The sequence below is a fragment of the Nelumbo lutea genome, chromosome 3, assembly GCF_056320005.1.
Source record: "Nelumbo lutea isolate HS-2025 chromosome 3, American lotus-T2T, whole genome shotgun sequence".
Classification (NCBI taxonomy): Eukaryota; Viridiplantae; Streptophyta; class Magnoliopsida; order Proteales; family Nelumbonaceae; genus Nelumbo; species Nelumbo lutea.
This window is the reverse complement of record NC_142686.1, coordinates 45732213-45743448: the sequence shown is the minus strand read 5'-3', so window position 1 is coordinate 45743448 and position 11236 is coordinate 45732213. Positions and strand designations below refer to the sequence as shown.

At 47.7% G+C, this 11236-nt stretch overlaps 1 long non-coding RNA gene and 1 other non-coding gene across 2 annotated transcripts; one reads left to right on the top strand and one right to left on the bottom strand.

The window, feature by feature from the left end:
* Positions 1–1741: 1741 nt before the first annotated feature.
* Positions 1742–1813, bottom strand: TRNAM-CAU (transfer RNA methionine (anticodon CAU)). Its single transcript has one exon. It is a non-coding gene; the product is annotated as a tRNA-Met (tRNA).
* A 116-nt stretch (positions 1814–1929) lies between these two features.
* On the top strand, positions 1930–3254 carry LOC148864683 (uncharacterized). The gene is made up of 2 exons (XR_016109246.1): positions 1930–2762; positions 2958–3254. It is a non-coding gene; the product is annotated as an uncharacterized LOC148864683 (long non-coding RNA).
* Positions 3255–11236: the final 7982 nt, after the last annotated feature.

Here is an 11236-nt window from a genome sequence, read left to right as displayed (position 1 = left end):
TGCGAACTGCACCCAGCTCTTGATCGATCCCGGTGCGAGGTTTCGGTACCAGTCTGAACTACCCCCTTGAAAGTGATGGAGAAAGTCACGCACATATGAGACTCGTCAGCCCCAGATATGTGCATCTCGGACTGGAAGGAGTCCACTTAATCATTAGGATCAAAAGACCCATCATACTTGTCCAAGGGAGGCATCTTGAAATCTTTGGGCATCGAGGTCACCAAGAGCTCAGGAGACAGGGGAGATGACCTGAAAAGTAGGGAAGGAGTGGCTTTTATAGCTACCGAGCTCGCCTCCTCTTTACCTTTAGCCTGTCCTTCCTGTTGGTTTGGTCTCGCTGGCTGGCTGTTATGAGCTGAAGTACGTCGTGCCTTGCGACACCTCCATTGCTGCTTCTTTACCAGCTCGGCATTGGTGCTTCTGATTTCAGTATGCTCCAGTATCGTTCTGCGGTGAGGTAGTTCCTAGTTCCTCATGGGATTCTAGGGCTGGCTATCATGTTCGAAGAGGCCCTACCTTGAGTTCGCACCCCGAACCCAGAACTGGTTACCTGCAAGCGACCCGTCTTCTTGCTGCGAACACCAAGGAAGATTGGCCTTGTTAGGCTGAGTATCCCCGGACCTGTTTCCGAGGTTCCCTTGCGAAGCAAGTGGAGTAATCCAACTGTCTCTCATCCCGCGGGGTGAGACCTGACTCCTGGGAGGAACTAGGACTTGGAAAGTCTCTTCGCCTCGGTGGGGAGATCGAATGATGTCCTGGTTCACGCGAGGTCGGTTCTGATTCCACTAGGCCCTTGGGTGCCAAGGTGGAACCGACTGTTGGCTCTACGGCAGTGGGGGGAATTGCTGCTGGTAGAAGAGGCACTGTTGGAATTGCTGAACTTGCTACATTTGGACCTGGATGGCCCGGACAAACTGCACCAGGTCGTCAAACTGGGACTGTCCAACTCCGGGAGGAACCACAAAAGGCTCAGAAAACGTTGCGCCTACCACTGGGGGGAAGTGGGACGTTCACCTGTGTGGTGTTTGGTGGCATGGTCAGCGTTGGTACCCCAACCACAGTAAGCGGGATGGTGAACTGACCAATGCACACTGAAGGGATCGGGGTTGTCCCATGGAGACGTTCATCTTGCTGCTTTGTTCGACGTGACTAGAAGATGTCACTGATTCAGAAGGTTGATAACTTGTAAGAGGGATGACTTTTTGGTTGATTCCCACAGACGACACCAATTGATGTAGCACGATCTGACTATTCCCTATTGGAGGATGACCTGACTTCCAGTCAAACAGTGAGCTAGGTGAATCTGCAAGATAGCAGATCAGATAACCCGGGGTGGCTAATCCGACAGGGTTGCTCCGATGCTTAAGTTAGTAAACTGTGGTGCGAGCTGAAAGCTTTGAGAGTAGAAAAATCACGCATACCTTCGCCTTGTGATTCCCATCTTTATATACTAGAGTAATCGTAGGATTCACGAAAGAGCTCCGAAATGTGGAGATAGAGTTCTCATCGTGATCCTAATTCAATGGTCAACTACTACTATTGTATATCGATTATTTCCCACATTTCAATACAACCAAAATTTGGTGGGATCTTCATCACTTACCAAATGGGAAAGAGAGGAGTATCCTTTAAGGAGAGAGATTCATGACAATGTTGTGTGGATGAGGTTGAGAACCCACACGATTTATCTAATAATTTACTTGTTAAAAACTATTTAATCGCTACCGATGCCTTCTCTTTCTATCAGAGCCAGGTTTCGATCCTGGGACCTGTGGGTTATGGGCCCACCACGCTTCCGCTGCGCCACTCTGATTTGTTGACTGCATTGTGTTTTGTAACATCTTTATTCTTGTTTTGTAGCTTCAAGACATATATTTATCCAGAAGTTACTGCTAAGTAGTTGGATATTCTACTTGGGTTGTGCAATAAGTGTAGATACAGCACTCCCAAGTCTCAACTGAGTTGTTTCATGAAATACTGAAAAACAAGTACTCTGGCATTGAAGGTGTTCTGCTATCAATAACTCTCGGCTCAGTGGCTTATTCAAAAAATTTGTTTCACGGATGGTTGATGGGATACCTATCACTCTCTGTTAATTCTGTCATTCGTTTATCTAATTCTTCCCAACTCTCTCTTATCCTCTCTCTCTCTCTCTCTCCCTCTCCCTCTCCCTCTCGCCCTCTACATTTTTTTTTCTCTTTCTTCTTCTTCGTCCCACTCCCCAGTCCCCATCACTGTCACCACCCCTGTTTCTTCCCCCATTCACCGCTGCTGCAACTCTTAGCAGCGGCGATTTGCCATCTCTCCCTCCAAGTCCATCTTCTTCTTCATTCTGGCCTCTCTCTCTTTAATCCCATTCTCCTCTTCCTTTCATTCTCTATCTCTTTCCCGTCTCATCACCGCCGCTACAACGGTGGATCTGAACTCTGTGGCAACCTCTACTTCCCCAATATCTTCTCTCTCTTCCAGTCACTTTATTTGTTTTGTTTTTCGCTCTTTCTTTCTTCCTCATTCATTCCCTAACAACCCCATTGAGAATCCCTCATTGGTTTTTCGTCTTCTTCATCTGGACGACGGCGATGAACTAAGCTCTCAATACAGAGTACCAACGGTAGTTTAACGTACTATCTCGCTACCGGTTTGAAGCCAGAGCATCATCCTTGGTTCTGAGATTCATCTTCATTCGAAGGCAAGTAAGCAATACCAAAATCCATTGATGTTCCATTGTTTCATTGACAGAGTGCAAGACAAAACCCAATCAGGTAAATCCTATTCAATCCATATTTCCCTACAGGTTGTTTCTTCTTTCACTGTGTTTCTTTTTTTTTGGCTTCCTCGATGGAATGACGAACTTCTGGGTGATTCGGTTTCCTATGAAAGCTTTAATACCACAGTCTCACCATTGTTCTTTCACCGGATGCTATATATATCATGTGAACCCTTTTTGAATTTGCTAGAGAATGGATCCCCCTGCGTTATTTTTTGACGAATGGTGGTGGAGGAGCTCAGGGTCGGGAAGGAGGAGGAGGAGAAGAGGTCGTCATTAGAGAAATCGAGAAGGTCGCTGATGTGGAAGAAATCCGGTGCTAGGAGTTAATTCGGCCACAGAAATTAAATCTCCCATGAGTTTGAGTTTAAAGATTATAATATGTCGACTGGGGTATTTTAGTAAAATATATGTAAATTAATTTGAAAAAAAAAATTATGCATCCGTAAAATGAAACTATAGAAGATATTTTTATGATTATCAAAAACTTGAGAGAAAATAAAATATAAAAACCTAGATCCATCCCATACAATTTTACTTTCTAAAATATTAGAAAAACCTACGACCAATCAAAGGCATCATGAAAGTAGAACCAATCAAGTGAATTTTTACAAATTCACGTTGGGGAGCTGTGATTGGTCCAAGCCTTTTGGTATCATAGATTTTCCACCTACTAAAAGTAATTAATTACTAGGATAGCAATTTTCCATCTTAACAAGCGGGTACCCGTTGTAATTACTAGGATATCAATTTTCCATCTCACCCCACTTGCTTTGCCTGCGACCTGCCGAAGTCGAGTTCGTACTCCGCAACACTCATGAAGGCTTATGCGGCGGACACCTGTGTGGCAGAGCACTCGCCCAAAAAGCACTTCGACAAGGATACTATTGGCCAATGATGAAGGCAGAAGCAGTCGAGCTCATCAAAAAATGCGACAAATGCCAGAAGCACGCCAATATCCACCATCAGCCTGCTTCCGACCTCAAATATCTCGCCAGCCCGTGGCCCTTTGCACAATGGGGCATCGACCTCCTGGGGCCATTCCCGCCAGCAACAGGAGGGAGAAAATTCCTAGTTGTGGCAGTGAATTACTTCACGAAGTGGATAGAAGTCGAACCTTTGGCAACAGTTACGACCCGAAACATACAAAACTTCTTTTGGAAGAACATAGTATGTCATTTCGGGTTACCTCGGGTACTAATTTTCGACAACGGCAAGCAGTTCGAGGATATCAAGTTCCAAGAGTGGTGCCAGAACATGGGGATTCGGCAGAACTTCACATCAGTCGCACACCTATAGGCAAACGGTCATACGGAAGTTATGAATAGAGCCATCCTGTGCGGACTGAAAGCACGTCTAGATCGAGCTAAGGGATTGTGGGCCGAAAAGCTACCAAGCGTTTTATGGGCCCACCGAACTACAGAAAAAACTGCCATGGGAGAAACCCCCTTCAACCTCACCTACGGCACTGAAGCAGTGATCCCGGCGGAAATCGAAGTACCAACATTGCGACTACAAACATACGACGATCGGGCAAACGGAGATGAGTTACGGACCAACCTTGACTTACTGGACGAGGTAAGGGACCTCGCGCACATCCGGACAGCGGCCTATCAGCAGTAGGTAGCTCGCTACTACAATGCCAGAGTAAAGTAGCGAAGCTTCTGGGTCGGCAACCTGGTCCTTCGTAAGATTATGGTGCCCGAACCCGGCGTGGGCAAACTTGGACCAAACTGGGAAGGGCCCTATAAAGTAAAGAGAGCGCTCGGGGGGGAGGGGGGGCATATGAGCTCGAAACCTTAGAAGGCAAACAAATACCTCGAGCGTGGAACATTGTGAACTTAAGGCGATACTACCTATAAATCGCCAAGCGAAGTGGACGAAATCGCTTCAAGGGCCTAAGGGCCATGATGCAGAGCCAAGAGGAACCTCGGCGTAAGCAAGCAAAGAAAAGTCGGGCATATTATCAGCTCGGCAAAAAAAATCAGTTCGCTACAAAATCCTTAGCACAGAAACAGGTCGCGTAAATACAATAACCCAGACAAGAAACAGTGGCATATTATCAGTTCGACAAAGAATCAGTTCAGGAAAAGGAACACTTAGGCAAAAATATTGTCTATTCCGTTGCAAGAAACAGGAGTACATTGGCCATCAGAAGGCACTTCAAAAAAAAAATCTTTACATGCCCGGAGCTACTTCTGCACCATCAGAAGGCACTTCAACAACACCCGAAGGCCCTGCCTTTCGTTCAGAATCCAGCTCGCCATTGGCAGCATTGGCCATCTCCTGAGTTATACGCGAAGTGGAGATGGCACTAACATACGTGTTCCGGATCATCCACCGGCTCAGCTTGAACCCCCTTCTGTAAGAATCCACCATCAGATCGTCAAAACACGGAGAGGCAATATAGTCTTCAACGACCTTCTTCTTGGCGTCTTCAATGCCTTGGGAAAAAATATGCGTTTTCTCCCTGATGTCCTCCTGAAGATATTCGACTTGATGTTGTAAGTCCAACTTCAAGTCCGCCATGTGCTTGACGACTACCCCTATGGCCTCGGCATCACGCTGAGACATCGCCTGCCTGGCCATGGCAATGCGAGCAGCTTCTTCGACAGCATAAGCGGCCGCCTCAGCAGCTTGAGTATTTGCCTCGGTGGCACGAAAAGCCTCTTCAACAGCATGGGCGGCAGCCTCTGCAGCTCGCGTCTGTCGCGAACTCCTCTCCACTTGGGCAGCTAAGGCATGAATAGAAGAATTCACCTACAAAAAAAAAAAACAAGTGAGCAACAACAGCAAAAGCGATAGAAAATGAAGGCAGACAAAATCTAAGTTACCATCATAGCATGTGTTACGGCGCGGCAGGCGACCTGATTCAAAGGAAGATCGGTCCACGCTGCGATCTCCTCGGGGAAAGTAGCCTCCCTACTCTTCTGAAGAGCGTAGTTTGGCGTCAACACGCTCCTGAACTCCCCTTGAGCTCCCGAGGTTGAGGTCCCAGCTCATGTATGAGCGGACCTAGAGTGAGCAGGAGCACTGGAGTAAGCAGGAGCACCCGTGTGAGTAATCTCAGCGTAAGGCATCCCGGCCGCTTCATGCACCGGTGGAGCCACCTCGGGCTCCCTGAGTAGATCTTCCGACGTGTGGCTTGGAACTTGAGGCTCCTCATCCGGGGGCAGCTCGGTACGAGTTCGCTTGGCAACGCGCTTCTTCTTCTTCATGCCTTGGAACAGGCGCCCCCCACGAGTTCTCTCCACATCCATCACACCTGTAGAAACGAGTTCGACATCAGAAAAAATGAAGGAACAAAGCAAACAAGAAACCGCAGAACTAGAAACCTACCCGAACTCAGGCCGACCGCAATAAGCTTGGCCTCCGTCAAGTACTGATGGCACTTTAAACCTTGTCGTGCCCATTGCCGGAGGCCCTTCACCGTCTCTTTATCGAGAGTGACACCGAAGTAGTCTCGCTTCCACGCCAGGACCTTATTAGGAAGATCGTGCAGAAGCTTAAAGCCCGGGCAAGGAGAAAGGTAATACGCCCGTCTTCCCCCAGGAAGAGAACCCGCTTGTCTCTTGAGCATCAAGATGGAGGAGAATATCTCCAAGTCTAAAGGGAAATTCTGCTCGCAAAAAAGGGAGAGAGTCCCCACTAGGTTCCGAATAGAGTCTGGATGAAGCTGGCCAATGGTAACACCGAAGTGGTTTATAACTTCGACGAGAAGAGGGTGGAAAGGCATTCGCAACCCCGCAGCGAGCTGCTCTCGAAAAATCACGATCTCATCAGGACCGTGTTCCCAAGGAAAGCTACGCGAAGGAATGAAATATGTATACCCCCCAGGCAGATTGTAAGACATAAGTATAGATTGGAGCCCCTCGGGCGTCATGGTTGAGGGACCAAACCTGTCTAGCATCCGACCTCGGCGAGAGGTAGATGCCAAACTGCCCGAAGCAGCTCGTCCTACGGGTTCATAGTCATCAAGTTCCACCTCAGGATCATTAAGGCAGTCGGGGGATACGGCACGATTTGTAGAACCTACATCAGTCCTATCTGAAGAGTCGTCTGAGCTATCGAAGCTAGACATCGAGGAAAAGAAGTGGATTCAGGAAGGTACTCACCGGAAAGTTTGAAGGCTCCGGAGACGGGAACAAGCCAAAAAACCTTGAAGGCTAAGTAACCAGCGTAGACACGAGCTGAAAAGTTGGACGCGAGCTCAAGAGGCAAACCGCAGAAGTGACAAATCGACTGGGGTCCCCCACTATTTATAGCTGCAGTAACCAATAACCGATAGTGCATATCAAAGACAATCCGATGGCCCGCATTCGCGCTGACTGCACGTCCCTTGAGATCGAGACGTGATTGGCTCACGTCTTTCTGAAAAGAGCGAAACGACAGCGTATGTCTTTTTGAAACCGATGTCGCGCCGGTGCACATCCTTCTGAAATTGACAACACGCCGCACGTCTCCCTGCAACTTACAACCGCCAGTGCACGTCCCTCCAGAACGGCAGTGGCGCGCTTTTTTCAAATTTAAATGACCTGCTGTCACGTCCTAGTGGCGCGAATTTTTGAAGTTTAAAATAAACGCGCGCTGCCACGTCCGTCAACATTTGAGCAGTAGGCAAGTCTCCCACCTTCTCGGACACTCCAGAAAACTGAAGAACCCTGGCAAAAGCAACTCGCGCAGTAAAGATTTGAAGAGCGGGACAAATCCACCTACCACCTCGCAAAACTCCCCGCACCAGGGCAAGACCCTTGGTGCAAGGAGTGGGGGGCAATTGATGAAGGAAGATTTGGTCCGACCTCACAGTTATGCGACACATGGCAAAGGCAACAGCTCGGCACAAAGCAAGCCTAAGGCGCGAGCACCAAGGGGAGAAACCAACGGTCAGAACTCCCTACTGGGGCCCGAACTCACCCTTGGCCCTAAACCAGAAAAGTAATCCGAATTGGCCTGCATATAATAGTTCGGGACATACTTCGCCGAACTGGCCTGCCTTGTAACAGTTCGGGACATACTTCGCCGAACTGGCCTGCCTTGTAACAGTTCGGGACATACTTCGCCGAACTGGCCTGCCTTGTGTAACAGTTCGGGACATACTTCGCCAAACTGGCCTACCTTGTAACAGTTCGGGATACCCCTCGCCGAGTTGGCCTGCCTTGTAACAGTTCGGGATACCCCTTGCCGAGCTGACCTGCCCTATACATACCTCCGAACTCAAGACCCTGCCTTGCTCACCACTCCACATCGCCCTCAGGGCACCAAAACCAAGTAAACCGCACTATGCCTGACACCGAGGAAGTCCGTACTCGAGGGCGCCGCACCTGATTGACTTGGGATCTGACGCTTGACGGCCGTAGTCTAAACGGCCACCTGCCACCGCCTCCTGACACCGCCATCTCCAGTTAGAGAGATGGTTAGACAGTGACAGTTCTGTCCCAGCAGAAAGGACGATGCCCGAGTTGACAGACGCAAGGGTAATCATACCCGACCTGACAAGGGCCTCAGAGCGAGTGTGCGAAGTGATTATAAAAGCCTCCTGCCCCCAACAAACAAGGTATGTGAACTTTGCGCTATCTGGTCTACACTTTGCCTTTGAGAGATTACTGACTTGAGCTTCGGAGTTATCACATCGGGTTCCTCCCGGAGTTCTCTCATCTTTCCCGTTTCAGGCTCCCCGATGCTCCAGTTCAGAGGCGAATTCGTTGACAGCTAAGACCGGCTAGATCGCTCTCCATCAGAATCCAATACATGTAGAGCTGTCAATGGGTCGGGTCTACCGATAAAACCAAACTGATTGAATCGATTGAATCAGTTCATGTTCTGCAAAATTTGTGTCTTGACTAAAAATTGATGTAATCGTTTCTGGTCAAGTACCATTTTTTGTGGCGAGCTCCCTACTTGGTGGCGAACTGCCTGGTGGCGAGCTCCCTACTAGGTGGCCTGTGACTTAGAGAATGGTGGAGTTCCCTGGTGCAGTGCAACCCGACTGCCCTCTGCATGAGGTGGTCTTCTTTCCTTTGTAGGCAGTGGGAGCTGAGGGACCAGCGAGAACTGAATCAGAGGACCTGGGGGTATTTTCCCGGCGGGGGTTTTCCGACGCTTAAGTTAGCACTCTGATTGTAGAAAGCTTTGAAGATGATATTGGAGAAATGAGAGAGCTAGAGAGCAAGGATTACCTCCATTTTTCCATCCTCCCCCCCCCCCCTTTGGGGGGTGTGGTCTTTATATACCGGAGTCCTCGCAGGTTAGGTGGGTGAAAAGCCTCCAGACAGTAAGACTCGTCACATCCCGTCAGAACCGGGGTACGGTGGTGAACTCCTCGAGGTCGTCAGGCTGGCGCTTGTGTTAGGCGGCCAGGTCGGCGCCTGCGTCAGTCAGCGGGTCGGTGTCTGGGCCAGGTTGTCAGGTCGACACCTGTGTCAATTGGCGGGTTAGTGTCTGGGCTAGGTCGTCAGGTCGGCGCCCGTGTCAGTCAGCGGATCAGTGTCTGGGCCAGGTCGTCAGGTCAGCGCCCGTGTGAGTCCGTGGGTCGGTGTCTAGGCCAGGTCGTCAGGCAGAAGGCTGGCACTTGTGTCAGGCGGCCAGGTCGGCGCCTGGGCTAGGTTGTCAGGGCGGCGCCTACGTCAGTCAACGGGTCGATGTCTGGGCCAGGTTGTCAGGTCGGCGGGTCAGTGTCTGGGCCAGGTCGTCAGGTCAGCGCCCGTGTCAGTCGGCGGGTCAGTGTCTAGGCCAGGTCGTCAGGTCAGCACCCGTGTCAATCGGCGGGTCGGTGTCTAGGCCAGGTCGTCAGGCAGAAGATCTTCCTGCGATACGTCAAACTACTCCTGTACCAAGCTACCCTACAAGTGGCGAGTTGCCTATGCAATGCCGAGTTGTCTAAGTTGCCAGGCTATAAGGGTGAGCTGCCTGTGGTGAGTTGCCTGTGGCGAGCTGCCTGTGGCGAACTGCCTGTGGGGAGCTGCCTGTGGCTAGCTGCCTGTGGCGAACTGCCTATGGCGAGCTGCTTATGGCGAGCTGCCTATGGGGAGCTGCCCGTGGCAAGCTGCCTATGGTGTGCTGCTTTTGGCGAGCTGCCTGTGGCAAGCTGCTTATGGCAAGCTGCCCGTGGCGAGCTACCTATGGCGAGCTGCTTATGGAGTTGCCTATTGCGAGCTGCCTATGGGGAGCTGCCCGTGGCGTGCTGTCAAGAGGTCACACTTAATTGGCATGTGTCACAATTCCACTGGAGGGCCAAATCTGCCCTCATCAATTGTGTCAAAATCAATTTTAATTGTTTTGAAACTGCTTATATAATTAATAATATATAAAATTCTCATTTTCTTGTAATATTTGTTATATTTTATTTATCTATAAGGGTAAATTTCACAAAATACTATACCAAACAACTTTAGTTAAAAATGCTTGTTTTATCAATATATAAACAAATTTATATTTGCCGTTATTTTTATTACCAAATATCATCGAACATGAAGTTTCAAATTGTTATTGTCAGAGAAAATTATATTAGCTAAGTCTAATTGGGTTGGACTCATTATCTCGAGTATCAATCAATTCAGTTCTGAGTCTATTTTATAAAATCAATTAATAATTCCGGATGATCCATTCTGTCCCAATTGATAATACCGGATGATCCGTCCTGTCCCATTGACAGTTCTAATACATGGCTTCCTTTTATATTTTAAAACAAAACATGATTAGGATAAGTATCCTTAGGCTATGTTTGATTTGAACAAAAGAATAGGTTTAGGGAAGGAAAAAGTAAGGATATCTATACAAGATTTGTAAAAGTTTTTCTATATCTTTCTTTTTTTCTCTACTCTTTTTTTAGACCAAACACAACTATAAAAAATGTGATATATCCAATGTTCATATCACTTAGGGGGGATTCTTTTTTCACATTTTGAAAGGGGGGAAAAGTTGGTTAATGGGATTTGGTTTTCATTGATTAAGAATCATATGTTCTTTTTTTAGATTTATATGACGATTAAGAAAAGTTTATTTTCCTCAGTATTACTTACTATTTAACTAGGTAAATGATACCCATTTCCTAAGTGGATAAATAACTTTCCCACCTAGAGGAAAAATTGTCAATACTTAAATGGGACAAAAATGTCTTTTTTAATAATGAAGTTTTATATCTAAGATGATCATTTAGCTTATTTAGATGAGAAATAAAAGAATAGGACCCCGAGTAAATATTTCCTAAAAAAATTATCCAAATAATTATATTTATCTGAATAAGTTACTTACCGAAAAAAAAAATGAAGCGTTAATAAATAAAGGTAATGGCCGTTACAAACTTACAACTGTTTGACAATCAATGGGCCAATTTCATACCACTGTTTTGATTAAAAATGACGTGTGGTCTCAACAGCCACGTGCAGCCTTTCGAGCATACTTCCAAATAATATACCCTACATTAAAGACATGATAGCCGTAGGTTCAACCCGTTTAATTAATAAATAAATA